The sequence below is a fragment of the Centruroides vittatus genome, unplaced genomic scaffold (assembly GCF_030686945.1).
Source record: "Centruroides vittatus isolate TY-2023 unplaced genomic scaffold, ASM3068694v2 contig_460, whole genome shotgun sequence".
Lineage (NCBI taxonomy): Eukaryota > Metazoa > Arthropoda > Arachnida > Scorpiones > Buthidae > Centruroides > Centruroides vittatus.
In genome coordinates this window covers 1696267-1715081 of record NW_027122256.1, presented here as the reverse complement: position 1 = coordinate 1715081, position 18815 = coordinate 1696267, and the positions used below count along the sequence as shown (strand labels likewise).

Below are 18815 nucleotides of genomic sequence, written 5' to 3'. Positions count from 1 at the left end.
CTATTATATCTTAGAATGAAAATTTAAATATATTATTGTATTTGGAAATTTTAAAATAGAAAAACAGAATCTATTCCGTTTGCAGAAATGCGGCTTAGTTATTTTATAGTTTATTAACGTATTCTGTTATAATAAAAGTAAAACTAATGCAATAACTTCTATAAGGGTAGACAACATACAGAGAGCAATATACTATCAATAATAGAGCTTAAAAATTCATAGAAACCTGCAAAATATACTGCATTAAATTATTTTATTTAAGTCCGATAGACTTAAAATATATAAATTTTTAAAATATAACTTAGGATAAGTCAACAAATGAGAGAAGCTATAATTCAAATGATACTGGATAGACTAATTATACATGTGGTTAGTTTCATGTAGGTCTATAATTTGCATGAAAATGTTGCTTCTTAGTAGAACTTAGTATAAATAACTAAGTAAAATGAATGAATACATCATTTAACAAGTAAATATAAATTTAGTAACTTATATATATAATGCATAGTAATTCACAAAATTATATCGTAATTTTTAACAGTTACATTAATCAACAGTTTCAACCGGGGCTTTCCCTTAGTCATTTTAATTCGAATTATCGTTTTAAGAAAATTTTACGATATTTTCTATGACTTATTTATTATATAATTTTATTTGAGAAAATGGGTAAAGCTAAAATGCTAATTTTACCTTTATGCATTTTGCATGAATGCAAAGGAAAATGTTAATTTAACTAACCAAAATTGTTTATAGCCTATATTAATCAACGTAAACAAGATTTGGAAACATTAAACTTGAGTTGGGCTGCTTTAATGCATTTGATTATTTTTATTTAATGGATAATGAAATGTGATGTAAGGATGGAGTAAAGCAAATTTACATAGTTTAGCCTTTTTTTTCATTTCAAGTTAAGAAGACTTCATTAAATGAATATTATTAAAAAATTTACTTTGATCAGTTTACAGAATATGTTTTAATTCTCGAAGAATATTAATTACATCGTAAAAATATCTACTTAATTTTACTTCGAACATTAAAATTTTGATTAGAAATTTTAATTCCTATACATTAAAGCATAAATTAAAGGAAAAGTCGATCAATTTTCTAAAATTCGATTGAAATTTTCATATATCTTCAAAATCAATGTTGCTGGTTTAAGGCTCTTAAAAGGGTAACAGATCTTGACCTTAAAAATAGGCTAAATAATAATAAAAATTCAAAATGAATTTATTTAATATAAATAACGTTAATTGAAATGGCAAATTAATAGCAATGTATATATTAGGCCTGCAATTTAATCGAGCTTAATTTAATTAAGTTTGTTAATTATTCTAGAACATTTTCATTGATGTGTTGCATATACTGTATATTATGCATATACTGTATCCTAGCTATTAAGAAATTTATATTAAAAATAATAAATTGCATAATGGAAAAGCTATACGCAAGAGAGCGATATGTTACGTAGTTAAGCTAAAAAGTATCATCACATCATAAAATCATTTTAAATACAAGTAAAAAATAAAAAAGTCAACTTTTCATCCAGACCATTTATTGTTGACTAGTCAAGTGATGTGGAAACAAAGACTTAGTAAATTATAGCAATGCCTTTAAAAAATAAAGCATTCTTTCGTCGGTCACCCCCTTTCTACCCAAAAGGTACCCACTGACTATAAAAATCCAACATCGAGTCCATAAAAATCTCTTTCACGACTTCCAACCCTCCTTTGGTCGGGCGATCTTATCTTATCTGTACACTACCGTTAGATGAAGTCGGGATTCCAAATCTGACCAATCCCCGAACTTCTCGGATTCTTAGTTTTATCTTTATCATTCAACCTTGTGACCGCAAACCGCAAGTTTCGATATGCAGGAACTCAAATGGCAATGAAAACTCCTAACAATTACTCTGACATTGATGACCAAGAGCATTTAAAATGTTAATTTTATTGGTTATGAGCTATTTACTGGTTTGCATAGATTGAGTTTTTTTATTTTCTATTATTTTTTCATGTTCCAATTTAGTTGATTTGAATATTATCTGATGAACGTTGTCTTATATAAGACTAATTATTATTATCATCATCTAGTTTTTCAAATAAAATGTTTAAGTATTATTATTTTTAATTGATAAACTAGATATTGCAGAAATGTATACATATATTAAATTCAAAAAGTTTCTAAATAAGAGATTCTTATATAATCTAAAACTGTACTATTTTATTTTTAGAAACTTAGAAATTCTTTTATCCTATGTTTCTTTTGTTATACTTTTTATGTGTTAATTTTAGGGAAGTATTAAAAATTAACCTACTAGATATATAGGCCTAAATTTTGTTTATTCTTATCAAAAAGATGTTAGATCTTCATCTCGAAATATTAACTAATAAAACATTTAAACCTAACACGTGTTCAATTTGATAGCGCACTTATAATATAAAACACTACAAAACGAGAGCCAGTCCATACATAAGCCTTATAAATCTTGTCTAATTTGAAGTTTTCAGAGTTTAACATTATTTATATATTTTATAATTCTATTCGAATTACTAGTTTGTTTATTAATATGAATGCATTAAGTAGATGGAAGCATTAAGATTGTATAAAACTTGGAATTTATCATTCATCCAATGAAAAGTTAAACTATTTTATTCTACATTTCTCTCGTCAAATATTTTTATTTACAATTAATAGTTATATTCGTTTCAAACTTTTCGTTCAGATTATTTTATGTACGACATAACCTACAGGCCTTATATAACTTAAAGATGGTGCTATCGAATTTTAATGACCACTCGCAACAAAACATTTGAAAGATCTAAGCTCAACTGTAATTTATATAAAAAACCGGACTTGTTCATAGTAAATTATAATAATATAATAATAATATGATTAATAAAGCATAATAATACGGTTTTTTAAAGTTAGAATAAAAAAAAATTTAATATAATTTTCTTTCTTTTTTAATTTGATCTAAATGCATATTTATAAAATTAAGTATAAGTTTACTCTTATACTTAATTTTATACTTAAATTGCTGTTAAATAAACGGTGAAAAGATCATTTTAAGTCCCTTTTTTTTGGCTTATTCGAATATTTTCATTATTAGATTAAATTATGCCATTGATATTAATCATTGGAATAGTCGTTCGCAGTAAATGTGGCAATTAAATAATAAAATAGTTGTAGTTAATTATATCCTATTTTCTTACTAATTACGATCTTGAAAGATTTAATATCTGAAATTTAATTTATTTCATTAAAATTTTTGATAGGAAACTAATTATAGGTTTATCAAATAATGGAAATAATCGTTAATAAAAAAAATGTATATTTAAAAAATTATCTTTCAAATTACTCCAGGTTATTTGCTTTTATTAATTTAAAATTTTCTTATTTTTAGGTGACTCCCTCTAACGGAATTTCTCGGAATCTCCGTGGTGTTCGACTACCATTGACAGGTAGTGTGTAGTTTTGATTGATTAGAGTAGATGAGTGTGAAGCAACAGTATTAAAAAAAAAAATCTGATATTTTGCTCCCGGTTGAAGGGAAAAAACAGTATATATTATGAGCTTAATTGGCATTCGTTTGATGAACTGAAAATAGATCTATATCTAAACATTGCCTTTCGCGAATCTAGTATCTTCCGTTGTTAAAAAGTCACTGTGGGCGTAGATAATATATTCAGATAAGCAAGGGATCGATAATTTAAAATAAAATTGTATTGATAAATTGAATAACATTCAATTTAACACAATATAATCTGCATAACATTTGTGTTGTAAAATGTTTAGGCTTATTTGCTATATGTAAAGTTTTAATATTTAATCGTAATAAAGACGATAGATGATTTAACTTTGTATCTATCTTCGATTTTCTTTTCAAAATTAATAATTAATTTTTTTAAAATTTTTGAAAATAAATTGAAAATAACCTATCAAAAATTACAAAAAAGAGCTTTCTTTGTTCATCATGTTTAATTTTTTCCGTCAAGCATTTATCTTGGAGGCAACGTTTCCTTCAACTAATAAATTCTTTTCATTATGTATAAAGGAATACTTATTAAAAAGAAAAAAAATCATATTTTTATGTTTTTAATAATGATATGAATTTTGCACCAAGTTTATTTAGAAAGAAAAAAAAAGAGATATTTAACCTATTTAACAGAAAGTAAAGTCAATAGCCGGAGAAAGAATCAACTAAAATAATATTAAGCAATTAATACATCTAATTATAGTTATGCTATCTATTGTTTTAAGCACCTGGTGACAGGTCAATGTTTCGGTTTTTTCGTTCTTCTGTCTCTCCCTCTCTGTCTCCTGTCTTCTTTGACTGTCAGATAAATATTATCTAGTAAGTAGCTGCAGACTATCCCGCATTTAATAGCCTCGGGCCCTTTCACTTCGCACGGCAGGTGTCAGTAATTGTTTTGGCATTTAACAGATTCTAAAACAACTTTGTCTTTTCTGTATCCTTTCTAAATTTTAACGATAACATACTTTTATAATTTAAATTTTATGTAATTTGATTTTAAGAGGATATAGAACATCCTTATTCAACTTATTTGCTTTAATAAACGTAATTTCGGCTTATTGTTAATTAATTACACTAAATTCGTGTGTAATTATATTTATTACTTAATTTCTTAATCATGACTTTGTTTATCTTTAATCGAAACTTTTTCCTCTTAAATATATAGATATATGTCAGTATTAGTATCAGTACGTCTTCGGATTAATAATGATTTTCTTTTTCTTTTTTTTAAGTTTGTCCTGTCAAACAACTTAACATATATATTTCCTGTCCTTGGAAATTCCTTATTTGAAATATGCATATCGCTTTCAACTCATTCATACTGATATGTCATTCTCTAATCAGATTTTTATCTGGAATATAACAAAATAACATCAGTTGGACATCTCAATCTACATTATTCATAATAGAATATACTAAATAGAAAACTCAGCTGGTTACAACTAGTTTCTTTTAAGAGAACGTACAGTACAACGTAATTATTACATCAATTAACTTACCATGATGCCAATTAGAGTCCTCGACAAAATAAAAATAAATATTTAATTAAAATAAATCTTTTCGAGACATATAAATATAGATATTAATGAATTGAATTGAAAATTTAAAACGATTTTCTTAAATTCGATCGTCGGTAAGCATTTATGAATAGATCTAATTTTCAGTTAATAAACATCTAGATTCTAAAATATGAGTAGTAATTAATACTAGATATGCTTCGATACTCATCAATAATGGAAATTATTATTATCATCTGTTTATAATTAAGTATGGTTAACAATTCCAATCTATCTCGTTTACTTCTCCATAGTCAGTTTAACCTATTTTTTATATTTATTTTTTTAAACGATCGATTTATAAGTGCCGCCAAAGATGAAGATACGATTCAATATCCTAAAATAGATCACGGACTAGAATGATTCTGCATAACTAATAAATATACTCTGTAAATATTAAGTGAGATTATTTAGATATAAATTAGTTAACCAAATATTATCATGCGATAATAATAATTACATATGTTCAACTAATAAAAGAAAAGTTCGTGCTCATAAATTAATATTAATTAACATTAAAGCTTTTAAACCAGTTTCTGATAAGTTAATTAGCTTAGGAATCAATTTTTTCCTCTTATAAACTATTATTTTAGTTTACAAAAATATAAAACTTAAAATTCAGTGTTGAAGTTATCAGATTTATAATTTTATCTTACTTGTTGAGAATCATAAAAATTAATTTTTACAAACATTTAAACTAGTCCAACAGAATTTAATTAATTCACATTGAAAATTTATTTAAACTAATTTTAAAATTAGTTCAAATAAATCAATTTAAAATAGCCGGAATGATGAATATCCCAAATTTATTTTATCATAAATTGCTATTAAAACTATTTTTAATTAGTTTAATAGCATTTATAAATATGATAGTGTAGACCTATATTTTGGGTATACTAATTACTTACATTTCTTAATATATCGCAAATTATAGAAGCCATCGTTGCAACAATTTTACTCGATATAAAAGGTCATTGAACACATTTTGTCCCCGCTGTTTACATTAAACAAATTACCTCTTGTTAACCTATACTAGAATTTATTTTTAAGCATATTTCTTATCTAAGAAGACTTATCAAGAATATTTCAAATACATTAATTGTGGTTGACTGTGTATTCGCAAAATATCTATTCTGAAGGGATCAATTTATCACAGCAGCTAAAAGAATCCGCATTCCTTGGTTCTTGAGGAAAAAAAGAGATGAAAAAGATATGATAGCAATGACTGTTTTAAACGATTGAAATATCAAAGAAACTTACTGTGCAAATGCGGCTTGATATCATGAATACTTTTAAATACAGTTTGTTCAAAGATCATTTCAAATTTTAAATATAATTCTTATTCCTGAATCTTTAATATATCTGATAAAGATAGATTATGACCCTAAACTGTAAGTTTTCTTTGACTTTCTCTCGATAAACCGTAATTAGTGTTTTTCTGAAAAGTAATATGATGTAAAAGAATCTTACGTATCTATTTACCTCTAAATTTACATATTATGGTTACTTTTGGTTAATTTATAAGCCTTGGAAATCTATCTTCAGATTAAAACTAGTATGTGTTTACCTATATTTTTATTGATGTAGATTGAATATTTATTAGATCGTTGTTTATTTTATCCAATGAATTAGAGAAAAAACTGATTTATAATACGAAGGATGTTTTTAATAAGTTTAAATTCTGAATGATTATATTAAACTTATAAATTTTAAAAGTTAAAATATTAAATAGGCTATTTCCGAACAGAAATTTTCAAAATATTATTGGAAATATTTAATTATCACTGAATAAATGTACGGAAAATTCAATTTTATTACGGAATTATGGAAGTAAAATATTTTTTCTAAGATGTAACATTCTAAATTTTATAAAATTCGGATTGAAATATTCAAGCGATATTATTCATACGAGAATAAAATTTTCTTGATGGCCATTGAATGAATTGAATTAAATTATATTATTATTATCATTATTACAGTCAATCAAATTTTACTTTAATTTATCACAATTTACAAAAAAGCCAAATTAAAATATTGAATATAAGTAATAAAGAATTAAAACTTTGTATCAATTTATCATTTGAGATTTATATTCATAAAGTTGGCCATTTCTTTTATTAAATAATAAAATAATAAATGGTCGAACTGTGACATCTTTGATGTAACATTTCAAAGAAACTTTGAATAAAGTAATTCGCCATAAATTAATATAGACAGATGATTTATGAAAGCTCATCGCGCCAGCTCATTGAAAAGTCTTCAAATACGCAGCAAAGTGAAGAGAAATGTTAAAATATGTCTTTGAACGTGTCATTTTCTTTATTTCCATTTGTCTATTTTAAGACTTTCAATAAAGAAATTGAGCATGTTTAACATATTTAAGTCATTAGTAATAGGACCTGAATATTAATAGTTACATAATGGTGTCAAATTAGGTTAAAAACATCGAAGATTATAAAAATAAAAAATAAAACAAAATAATAGATAATAGACAAATGTAAGAGGGCGTAAATGTATTTAAAAAAATAGAGAAAAAAAGAACGAATCTCTTGGTATAACAGGGTCTTCGAACTCTAACATGCGATTGCCAAGCAATCGGGACAATAAAAACTTGTTTTCTGGAAGGTGCGTTGTATATAAATGTATAGGTGTCGACATTATCGGTAAGATGTAACACGCAATGTTTTTTTGGAAGAATAGAAATTGGGACGATGCTGGGCTAACTACTATAAAAATTTGACTCTCAAAATGAGGGTAATATGTCACTGATGTTTCGGCCCTTTTGTTTCTCTCAATTACTTGTCGACTTTTTTTGTTTCTAGGTAGAACGATTGATATAAGATTAATTTTAGTCCTACGATTGATAACTTATAGAGATTGATACAAAATACTGTTATTGATGTGAAGATGCTCTATAATAATGCATAAATAGCGGGACACATATAATTATGTTAAAAGACCTGCAGAAAAAGTTTCTTCATTCTTTTTGTTAGGCTAATACATACTCTACAGTATCATTCAAATTATTTGTAAAGTACAATTAATTTAGGATGCAGAGATTTGTATTTTTCAACCGAAAATATTCTTTACATTAATGTACTGTACAGTACTGTGTAATCATTACATTGTATTGCAAAACCTATTGAAGATAATTTATTGTACAGTACAGTACATACAGTACTTATTAAATGCTTTATGATATTTGTATTTGTTGAAAACTTCTTAGTCTATTTACGTCGATATCAACTAATAATTTATCAATCGATTCATAATAAAGGGATTTTAATAACAAGATACGTTATTTCAAACATGATAAATTCAAAATTATTTGTTAATATTTGACGTTGACAAGTTTAGAATATTAAAAATTTCTTATTTCGATAAATAAATAGACATGCTATGTTACGATTAGCAATATATTTATATTCATTACTTATTTTCTCTATTATAAAATCTAAGCATTTATTATTAATAATTCACATTGAATCCTGAAATAAGACCATATATTATCATATAATTTATTTACAAACAATACTATTTATATACGAACAATAGTTCGTGCAGATTATACTATATGTTATTGACAAGTGAAATTATCATAGGCAGGTATGTTTTGTGTTTAGTGTCATTTAAATGTTCAAAACATAAAATCTTGCATAGTGATTTGCTTAAAACTGAATAATACTTTTTATAATTCAAACAACAAAATAAGTACGAATTCATATTTTGTTTTGCTTACCCAGATTTAATTTAAAATTTAACATTTTTCTGTAAAGGAGGAAATATGTTTATTTATCTATTCTAACCAATTAGTTTTTTTAAGTTCTTATTTTCTAGTTTTTTAAGTTTATTTATTGGAAAGAAAACCTATGAAATATAATGTCTACTTCATAAATTTCTTTTTTTTTCTGTAGAAATACGATAATAAAACATAACGATTAACTTATATCGGTAATAATTTCATACATACATGTATAAAAAATTTTTAGAACTCGCTTGAATTGAAATAAAAAAAAAATAACGTGGATGTAGATAAAGGATTTTTATATCAGTCAATCGGTATTTAAAAATAAAATTTTATATTGTAGATTTAAATATATTCAACGTTTATAAAATATATAATTTATAATATTTCGTTTCGTGACGGAATCCATTAACAAAACTAAAAAAATAGAAAAGAGTATACCATCAAAATGAAATCTCGTGACTCTTTTATCTAAGAAAAATATACTTAGGCCTAACCAACAAACGTGACTTCAATACTGAATATTCTAGTAAGGTAATACGTAAAATGTTTTTGTAAATGATTTATCTAAACAGTGTCTTATACATGTTTAGAAGGTTTATTTTAATTTGAAAATTCAAAAATCTTTATTATACTGAAAGACTGTTGTGTAGAAACGGGCACGCATTTCAAAAACTGCAAACAGTTATTATTTGAAAGACTTTAAACAAGATTAACTTTATACAATAGAAAATTTTATTTAAAAATAAAATTATAATAGACTAATAGAATCCTTTATTCATAAAAATGTAGGCTTAATTTTAAAAATTACTTATATTTTTAAAGCGATTTACATCCTCCACTAAGGAAAACTAAGTAAAATTTTCTTTTATCTGTTCTATAAACAGAATATTTAATGTATAAATATAAAAAATATATATATTTTAAAATGTTTAATGTAAATAAAATCTTACTTTTTATAATTATATTAAACAAAAAAATCTGCCTAAGTAAAATTATAAAATATTGGGAAGAAATGGAATTATATTTTATTATTTCGTAAATTTGAAATCTTCATTTGATTTTTTCTTACCCAGACTTGACTTAAAATCCGAAAGTTGATAGAATGCATATATGAAGATTGTTAAATCGATCTAAATTGAGCCTACGTAGCGATAAAACCGGCATTAACAAGTGAAGTCATAAGAACATTGTTGATCTAACATTCGAGCTCAATTTGACATTGAGTAACATTTTATACTCCACTGAGTTGAATTATCAAGTGAGTTAAATGAACTGAACTTTCTTCGAAAGAATGAGCCGAAAACATCTAAGAAATGAACGTAATAAATTGAAAGAACTAAGACAATTTGATGACAGTTATTTGAAAATAAGTATAAAAAATAAAAAAACAGATAAAATATAAACAATGCATAAAATAAAGAATATAAAAATAATGAATTGATTATATTAAAATTCCTGCTTTCAGAAGAAATGAAAACAATATTGTTTATTTTTAGAAAGGGTGTGGTAAACAACAAACTCATCAGATAGAGTAAATTAACATAATCAATCGTGAATAAGCGTTTAATTAAAATTTTTTTTAAATAGTTACAAATTTAATCCACGAAACTCTTAAATTTTAAACTAAATTTAGTATATTTAATTTAAATTTAAAGATATGAAAATATTATTTCGGTATTTTTAACTATAGATTCGTTTCATCTTCAATAACGTCCAGGGTTGTGAAATTTTAACATAGATCCAATACTTTTTTATTATTATTATTTTAGAAAAAGAAACCCTAAACTTTATATTTATAGAGTTGATATTCTTCAAACTTTTGACTAGACAGACCATAAAAAGTAGTTTATAATTTATAACCATACCACGTCTTCCAAAAATTAGTTTCCGGTAAGTTTAAATCCAAAACAGGCATCATTACGAGCTATTTTAGCAGAAAAGGTTGTTCTAAGTTTTAGTTTCTACTTTCCTGTTATTAAACGCATCGATATAAGTAATAAATAAGCGGTAAAAATTAAATTCAAGAGAAAACCTTGAAACTGTAAAGATTGTCTCACGATGACATTGTTTCCAAAGCGATAATAGCAAAATAAAAAAAAGGTTGAAATGGTTAAATCATTGGTAGAAGGATAAATAAAATGTTTTCGAAGAATAAATTAAAACTATATAATTACTTAGATTTTAAAAAATTGATTCTGTGTGTTTAAGTTAGATTTCTAACAATAGTTAAAGTGACTTATAGACATATAGGCCTATCAATAAACGATTAACTTTGAAATAACGGTTAATTTAAAACAAACAATGGCGTAATTTGTCATTTACAGTACGTACAGTAAGTAGCCTATTTTAGGCTATATAGGAACAAAGAAGAATTACTTAAATGTATTAAATAAAAGTATTCTGTAATTTAATTACATAAATCTATATAAAGTTTATTTCAAATTTTATTTTTAATAATGGGTTACTATTTAAATAAAGTAGCAATCAAGTTATTCATTGTTTTTGGTCAAATCTATTGCAAATAGCGCAATTATTTAAATAAAATATAAAATAAATAAATATATATATATGTATAGGCCTACATAATAAAATAGTAAAGTTATATAAACGTTATAATATAAAATTTTACTTAAAAATAAAGAATTGTTAACTCAAAAATAAATATAATTTTAGTCCGTTGTAAAATAATTATTAGTATTTTTGCAGTTGTCAATGAAATTTTATTTAACGTAAACGTAAAAAATATAAATGAATAATAAAACAAACAATCTTTAATAAAATTTCATTTAGATTATAACGTGATTACCTGAATTGCTAATTGTTATTGATAAAAACAATTACGTTAACACGGGATTTAGCCAAGAAATAAAAAATAAACAAAAAGATAATCCCACAGGCTAAAATATTATTGTCGAAAAAAAAAATATTATGTAGAATCAAATATGTTCTTGTCAGATTAAACTTAGAAGCTTCCTCTAGGCCTATTGCGTATAATTTTTTTTATTAATCTATTTAATTAGTAGTTTTTACATTCATTCTTTGGTGTATAAACTTAAATGCACAGATACATTCTTTTTAGTTATTTCTTTGAAATATGCAAGTATTAATTTCGCATCAAATACAAAATCTTACTTATTTACACAGTTAAGCTTTATTGTTTGAAAATATACGTTTGAATGTCACAGAAACTGTTTTTAAGCCGATCTCTCCATCAGATTAAACCGAAAGATTTTTGATCAATCTGGACGATAAAAAACTTTATTAGCAATTATAAAAAATGTGTTAAATGTTAACACTGACCGTTATTGTCCATATACGTTCGATGATTATCTCGGAAGCCATTTGAGAAGATTTATTTTAATTTAATTTTGCTCAACGTCTATATATATATTTTTAGTGGTATAATAATACCTTGTATAACTAATTACATTAAAATACAATAAAACAAGCCCATTTTCACGTTATTTAAAAGCCTATTCTGTTCATGAAGTATACAAAATTTTATAGTTAGGCCCAGATTCTTACAGAAAACCCTGAAAAAAATCTAATTTTATTCCGTAAATTTTAATTATTGTAATTCTAAACAATTTTTATACATTAATAATAATAATTTAACTTGATTTTTCATTTGTTTTTTTCATATTGGGCGATATTGAAATTGTTTTCGGGCAATTAACAACTTTATAATGGCACTATAGTGTGAATGCTGACACGTCTCACCACAATCTCAAGACAAAGATTTATTTAGTTTTTCCTGAAAATTATAACAAAAAAGACACATTTAAATTAGCTTTAATTTATCTATCTCCAACCAATAAGTTACTTTTCAAATGAATTGTATTGGTTAGTTTGACTTTAATTAAAATAAACTCAAAAATTTCAGTGCGTAAATATTATAAGAAAATGTATATAAAAGGAAAGATTTAACCAGGCCTATAGTAAATATAATATAGTCGAAAAGGTATATATAATTTATGATCAGGATAGAACAAATAGGTAAAATGAGAACGCGCTTTGTCTTTTATTATAAGGACATTGAACGTGTTACAACTAAAAATGCAGTATTGAGACAAATCTACGTAAAATATTCTTTCGTATTACTGAACAAATAAAATTCATGGATATCAAATCTAATATTAGAAAACATTTACTTGCAATATTGGTCAATTGATAGAAATAGCTTATTCGACTAGATGCGAATAGATGTTTCATCTTGCATCTGACTGTTAAAATACGATGAGACAATTTAAGTTAATATTATTTTTTAAAGTTTTATTTGTTTTATATTCTGTTAAAAGATCATTGGTTTCGTTTATAGCAGTTAGCATTTTAGATTTTGAACTCGTTTACATTAATTTCTTCAAAGACTGATCAGAATAAAAATTAATGTTTCGTGTTGCTTGTATTTTGTAACATGATCTCATCTTATCTATTTTCTGGGTGTGTCTTTTACCTCCCGGTATATTTTTAATTGCATTAAATTATATTTTTTTTTAAATAAAAATTTCTTAAATTCGTGTTAATCTATCACCACACGTAGAAATATAAAATTTTTGTTTATCCAATAAAATGTGTACTAAATTATAATCAGTTTATTATTAGTATTTCGTCTTTAAAGATATGAAATTTGAACGTTAGGAATTGTTAATTATAAGTCCTATAAGGAATTTAATAGTCAACGTTATCGAATTCATTAAAATTCCAGGAAAATGCATATTTTTCCTGAATTATTTAGATATGAAATTATAAGATTTGCTTTTAAGGAAAATATAAGTTATATAAGTCTCATATGCTTTAGAGTTTCTGTAGATCTATCTGAACTGCTGATAGGTCTAAATATTTTTTAAATAACTATAAATCTGCATAAGATATAAATTAAACTCGTAACTTTAAATGCATTTAAAAAGACGAATTGCAATAAAATCGTTATAAATTTAAATTCTCATTACGTATTTTAATACTATATTTTGTAAGCCTAGATCTAAATATTCGTTACTTAAAAAAGTCGCTAATGATCTCATTATTTTATTATTGTTTAACATAGAAAATTTGATAATTGTAATAATTATAATAATAATTATTATTATTATTGATCAATTAAATATAAAAATTTACTTTTGTGGTTTAAATAGCCTATATATTGCGACTGATTAAATATTAATGTAAGATATCCTTCTAAATAATAGATAAAATGAATTTACATATGTTTAAAAGGAATAAAGTGGCAATAAAAAAATTTCAGTTTATTTTAAAATATTTAAATTAGATAAGTTTTTGGAGCTATTTTGATGGAATAGATATAATGAAAATGTCCTTAGAAGTTCAGCACCCCAGTTTTCAAATGTAAACACGATAACAACGTACTGTACAGTTTTTTTTTCTTATTAAAAACAGTATTATTACAGCTCAATTAAAAGTATAACCACAGTAATTACTTATTATAATCAAAGTAAAGCGGCATATTTATTTCTAAAATTAGTTTATGTTAAATTTATTAACGTAATTTAATATATTCAAAAATATATATATCTAAATAGAAATAAACTGTTCATATTAAACTTATGGTGTTAATTTTATACAGTTTATTTTTTTTAAATTATCGATAATTAGGCATGAAAATATAAATAGATTTTAATAATTCTGAAAACTTACTCATAGACTGATCGAATCAGATAAATATTTTAATTTCAATTGTTTCTTTTAAGAAATAATCTCTTAAATGTTTCTCAGTAATACATTTTCCTCGAAAAATAATTTTCCTCGAGAAGTTATTATGTAAATCGCAGTTTATTAATCACCGATCCACAAAGTAATTTAACGGTCTGCGAAAATTTTCAATCTGAAGAAATTTCTTGAGGAAATCGTAAGAAAATTTTAACAAAAATTAATGTTTTAGGATAAATAATTATTTTTTTTAGAATAAAATCTGTTAGCCTCTAGTCCCGCTCTACCTCTTGTAGCCACTTCTTCATTACTTCAATTATTTATTTGTTTTACAGTATATACATTTGTTTGTTTTGATATTAAATGACAATTTTTTAACTTTATTTTCTTAATTAAATAATTATATACAAAAGAGTATATATAATTTTATCGGTTCTGGTATAAAATGTGATAAGCCAATTCGGACTGCACCGCTGATATAATAATCGTTTTTTAATTATAAAAATCGCAATAATTGAAATAAATTTCACAAATATCTTATAATAATGCTTATAAATTGTTATATTTTTAAAATGCACTTAATGTTTAATAAAAAGAATTCATTCAATTCGTTAGTTATTTATAGCTTTTTAAAATACTAAAATACTCAAAACTTTAACGGTTTATGATTGAATATGTAATGAATTTTATTTATAAAACTCTATTAAGGCAAATACTTTCGTATATTTAAAATTTAATATTCAATCTTGTATAAAATAGTGTTTTGGTCTTCAGTAAGGTCTCTTAATGTACGAAACACCCAGCATCGACTATAAATGTTATATATTTAATAAATCTATTTATATATTCTTAATAATTTTTTTCGTGTCGTATTTTAATAGCCTACAGGAAAATTTTAAACAATAAATATTCATCAACAATAATTAATTATTGTTTTTGCAATGTTTCCTCTTTAAAATATAATATAAGTCTATTCAAAATCATAAAATTAATTAGAATACGTCGCAAAGATTACTTCAGAACAGAAAATTGTTCTTCAGCAAAGTGAATTGTCGCATCCCCTCTCGAATGCTAGTTGCAAAGAAGCATTGTCTGCTCACATCAGCACATCGCCAATCAGACATCAACAACTTCGGAACGTGCGAGCAACAATAGAGGGCACAACCAAAGAGGCAGGACTGTCACCATGACAACAATGGTTGCTATGCAACGCATCCACTCAAAAGCGAACTGGAAGGATAGAGAGACGGGATGGGGGAGAAAATTTAGAATGCTTACTGAGCACCTTCTTCGATTTTAACAGAACATTGTTTGATTCTGATGTCATAAGTCGGGATAATCACGTAAAATTAGAATAAAAAATCTATGTATATCTTCAATTCTATCAATTCATCAAACAAACATTATAAATCAAAACTTATCTGATTTATAAATTATGATACATCTGATAACTTTTAAACATTTATTTATTATATTTTTTAAAGAAAATTATTCAGATCATTTCATTTATTAAAGCTAATTTTCTGTTTATTTTGTACGTTTTTCAGACGACATTTAAGTTTGATTGAGTATTTGAAAATAAGAAATCGGTTTAAGGTAAGTTTATTTACAATAAATTGTTTAAAATAAATAAATAAATAAATAAAGTTTTCATATAATATAATTAATAGGCATCTTTCAAATTAATAAAGTATTCAAAAATAAAAGTCTTATAATATTAAGTTTTATAAATTTATTAAATCGGTTTTTATTCACATTCTGAGCATTTATAGTTAAAAATTTAATAATTATGCACATCAATTTTAATAAAAATGAATGACGATCAATCAAAGAAGTGATCGATCATTCGCGAAAAATCTGTAAAGATCAAGACGATATAATTCACATAACTATAATTCCTTCGACCAATTCAGTTTCTTCTTTTTTTTTCTTAAATTATACTTCAAAATAATTAAAGGAATTGTTTAATACTGTATTGACGTGTTTAACGGATTGATATTTTTCTTTTTTGAAATATCGAATTAAACAAAGAAAAAGCTTTTAAACTTATTTAAACAAATATTAAGATTACATTTGATTATTTAAAATGTAACATATTGCTTCCGGCTATAGTTCTTGATGTATAAGAGGCGTTGCCGCATTCTACAAATCTGACTTTTTTCTTTTCTGTGTGAGACGATTCTTTGCTTTTTCTTGACAACCTAGTCCATTAGCAATATTGCCCGCAGCAAGGCTGTAGACGAGAAGGTCATTGTGTACGGATCATCCCTAGGAAATCTATAGCATTCCCTTTCTTCGCACGTAATTTTTTGCTAAACGACACTTTAATATAATTTAGTGTTGAGATCCCGTTAAAATATGTACACTTCACTTTTGTACTTCTTGTGAAGAAATTTCTCCGTGCTCTAATGGGGAATTTTAAAAATTTTGACAAGGTTAGTTCTTACCGTCGGCCTTTTTTTCCGATAATGTAACTAAATTTTCTTATAATTAACTACGAATATTGCTTAAGTTTATAATGTATGTCCTTGCTAAGTAATAAATTAAAATAAATATAAAAAAGTAATCTGTGAAGGAATTTAAATCATTTTCAATTGTCTACTTAATGTTTAAAAAAAAAAGAAATGGTTATCTTATACATTATACAAATGAGCTTAAAATTAAATTTTTCATTTAAAAAAAAAATCCAGTTTTCGAGATTTACAATGTAAATTAAATAGTCGATTATATTATTTAATTATCAATGATAATAAAACATTTACATTTTAAATTGTTAATATTAAAAAATATATATCAAAATATTTTATTTTAATTGTAAAATTCATTAAATATATTTATAATAACACATAAACAATTAGAAGTTTATTTATTAACTTATAAGCATTTATCGAGTGTTATAATCTTAATCGTAACTTTTAGTAAGCGTGCAAAGTTTTAAAAAAAAGTAAAAATTTAGGAGTATGCGAGTGCCATGCGAAGTTGTTTTTGAAAGAAGATTAATGTAAAGAAAGCTATTCTCGAAGGGGGAACCGAACAAAAAAAAAAAAAAAAAAAAAAGTCTTCGTTTAATTAGCCTAGATAAGTTATTGTTGTGTTTATCCATTATAGGCTTCTTAGCTTGTTTAATTTGGCCCAAGTACCGATGAAAAATTCAAACCAATTAACTTACTTTATATGGAAAGTAGAAAGAATGGGTAAAAGAAAATGGAAGATAATTGCATCGAAAGCAGAAAATATTTCGATAGAAGTAAACCTTCTTTAATTAACCAAAGATTTCGAATTTAATTTTTATTTATTATTATTTTTTTTAATTTAATATAAATTTTAATTTAAAAAGCTTATCAGCTATCATTATTTCTTTATAAACTTTAAATAGATGACTACAATGAGTCAATACATCTTATAATTCAATTTTATTTTCTGTGGTTTGAAATAATGATGAAAAAAAATATTTTTATCGTAATAAATATAAATTTTAAACATTACATTTATAACCTGCTGTAATTAATTTTTTTTTTTAATTTTTGGAACATTTTTTACTTTTAAAAGAAAAACGAAATTTACAATATTTTATCTCAAAAAATAAATTTACCCAATATCTAAAAAATCTTTTAACGAACAATGATTCCGTATTGTGATTAAATCTAATCTTATTGGGTAATCTTTTCTTAAAGAAATATATCATTATAACGATATTAACATAATAAACAACGCGTAGATTTCATACAACAATTAAATATACAGTATAAATATTTTCGTTTTATGGTCATAAAACTTAATTTCAATGGAATACTAAACGATGAAAATTTTTCATATTAGTTAAGATAAATTGTAATATACCTATTTTAAATTTAATGTAATGTACTATTAAAAATAATTCTAAAATGATCGAATAAATAAATAAATTTTACACAATGTTAGTGTTTTAAAAGCCATTTCTAAACTTTGAGAAATAATCTATTTAGTAATGATTAATGATTAAACCAGTTTCAACCATCGATGATTTATGTTAGTGTTTCAATCACAAGATGGAGACACTAGTTCTTTTACAAACATTCCTATTATTTTCTTTTTAACAAAACTAATATATAAACTTTTATATTTTTTTAATACGTTTCGTCGTTTTACGCAAAAACATCATTCTACGGAGATTAATAAAGAATAAAAAAAAATATCATCCTTGCCTGTAGGAGAAAGTTCAATCTGTGCAAAACAAAAAACACCAATAATAAAACCTATTTTAAGGGAAAGAGTTATTGTTTCATCCAAAATTTTTAGATTTTTGACAAAAATTTCACCGATAATTAGTATA

General features: G+C 24.4%; 1 long non-coding RNA gene across 1 annotated transcript in view; it reads left to right on the top strand.

Moving 5' to 3' along the window:
- Positions 1 to 3401: 3401 nt before the first annotated feature.
- The window catches only part of LOC136977533 (uncharacterized), a 29482-nt gene continuing 14068 nt past the window's right edge, over positions 3402 to 18815 (top strand). Inside the window, exons 1-2 of the long non-coding RNA XR_010881104.1 lie at positions 3402 to 3461; positions 16051 to 16099. This is a non-coding gene — a long non-coding RNA (uncharacterized lncRNA). The remainder of the gene's footprint in view (positions 3462 to 16050; positions 16100 to 18815) is intronic.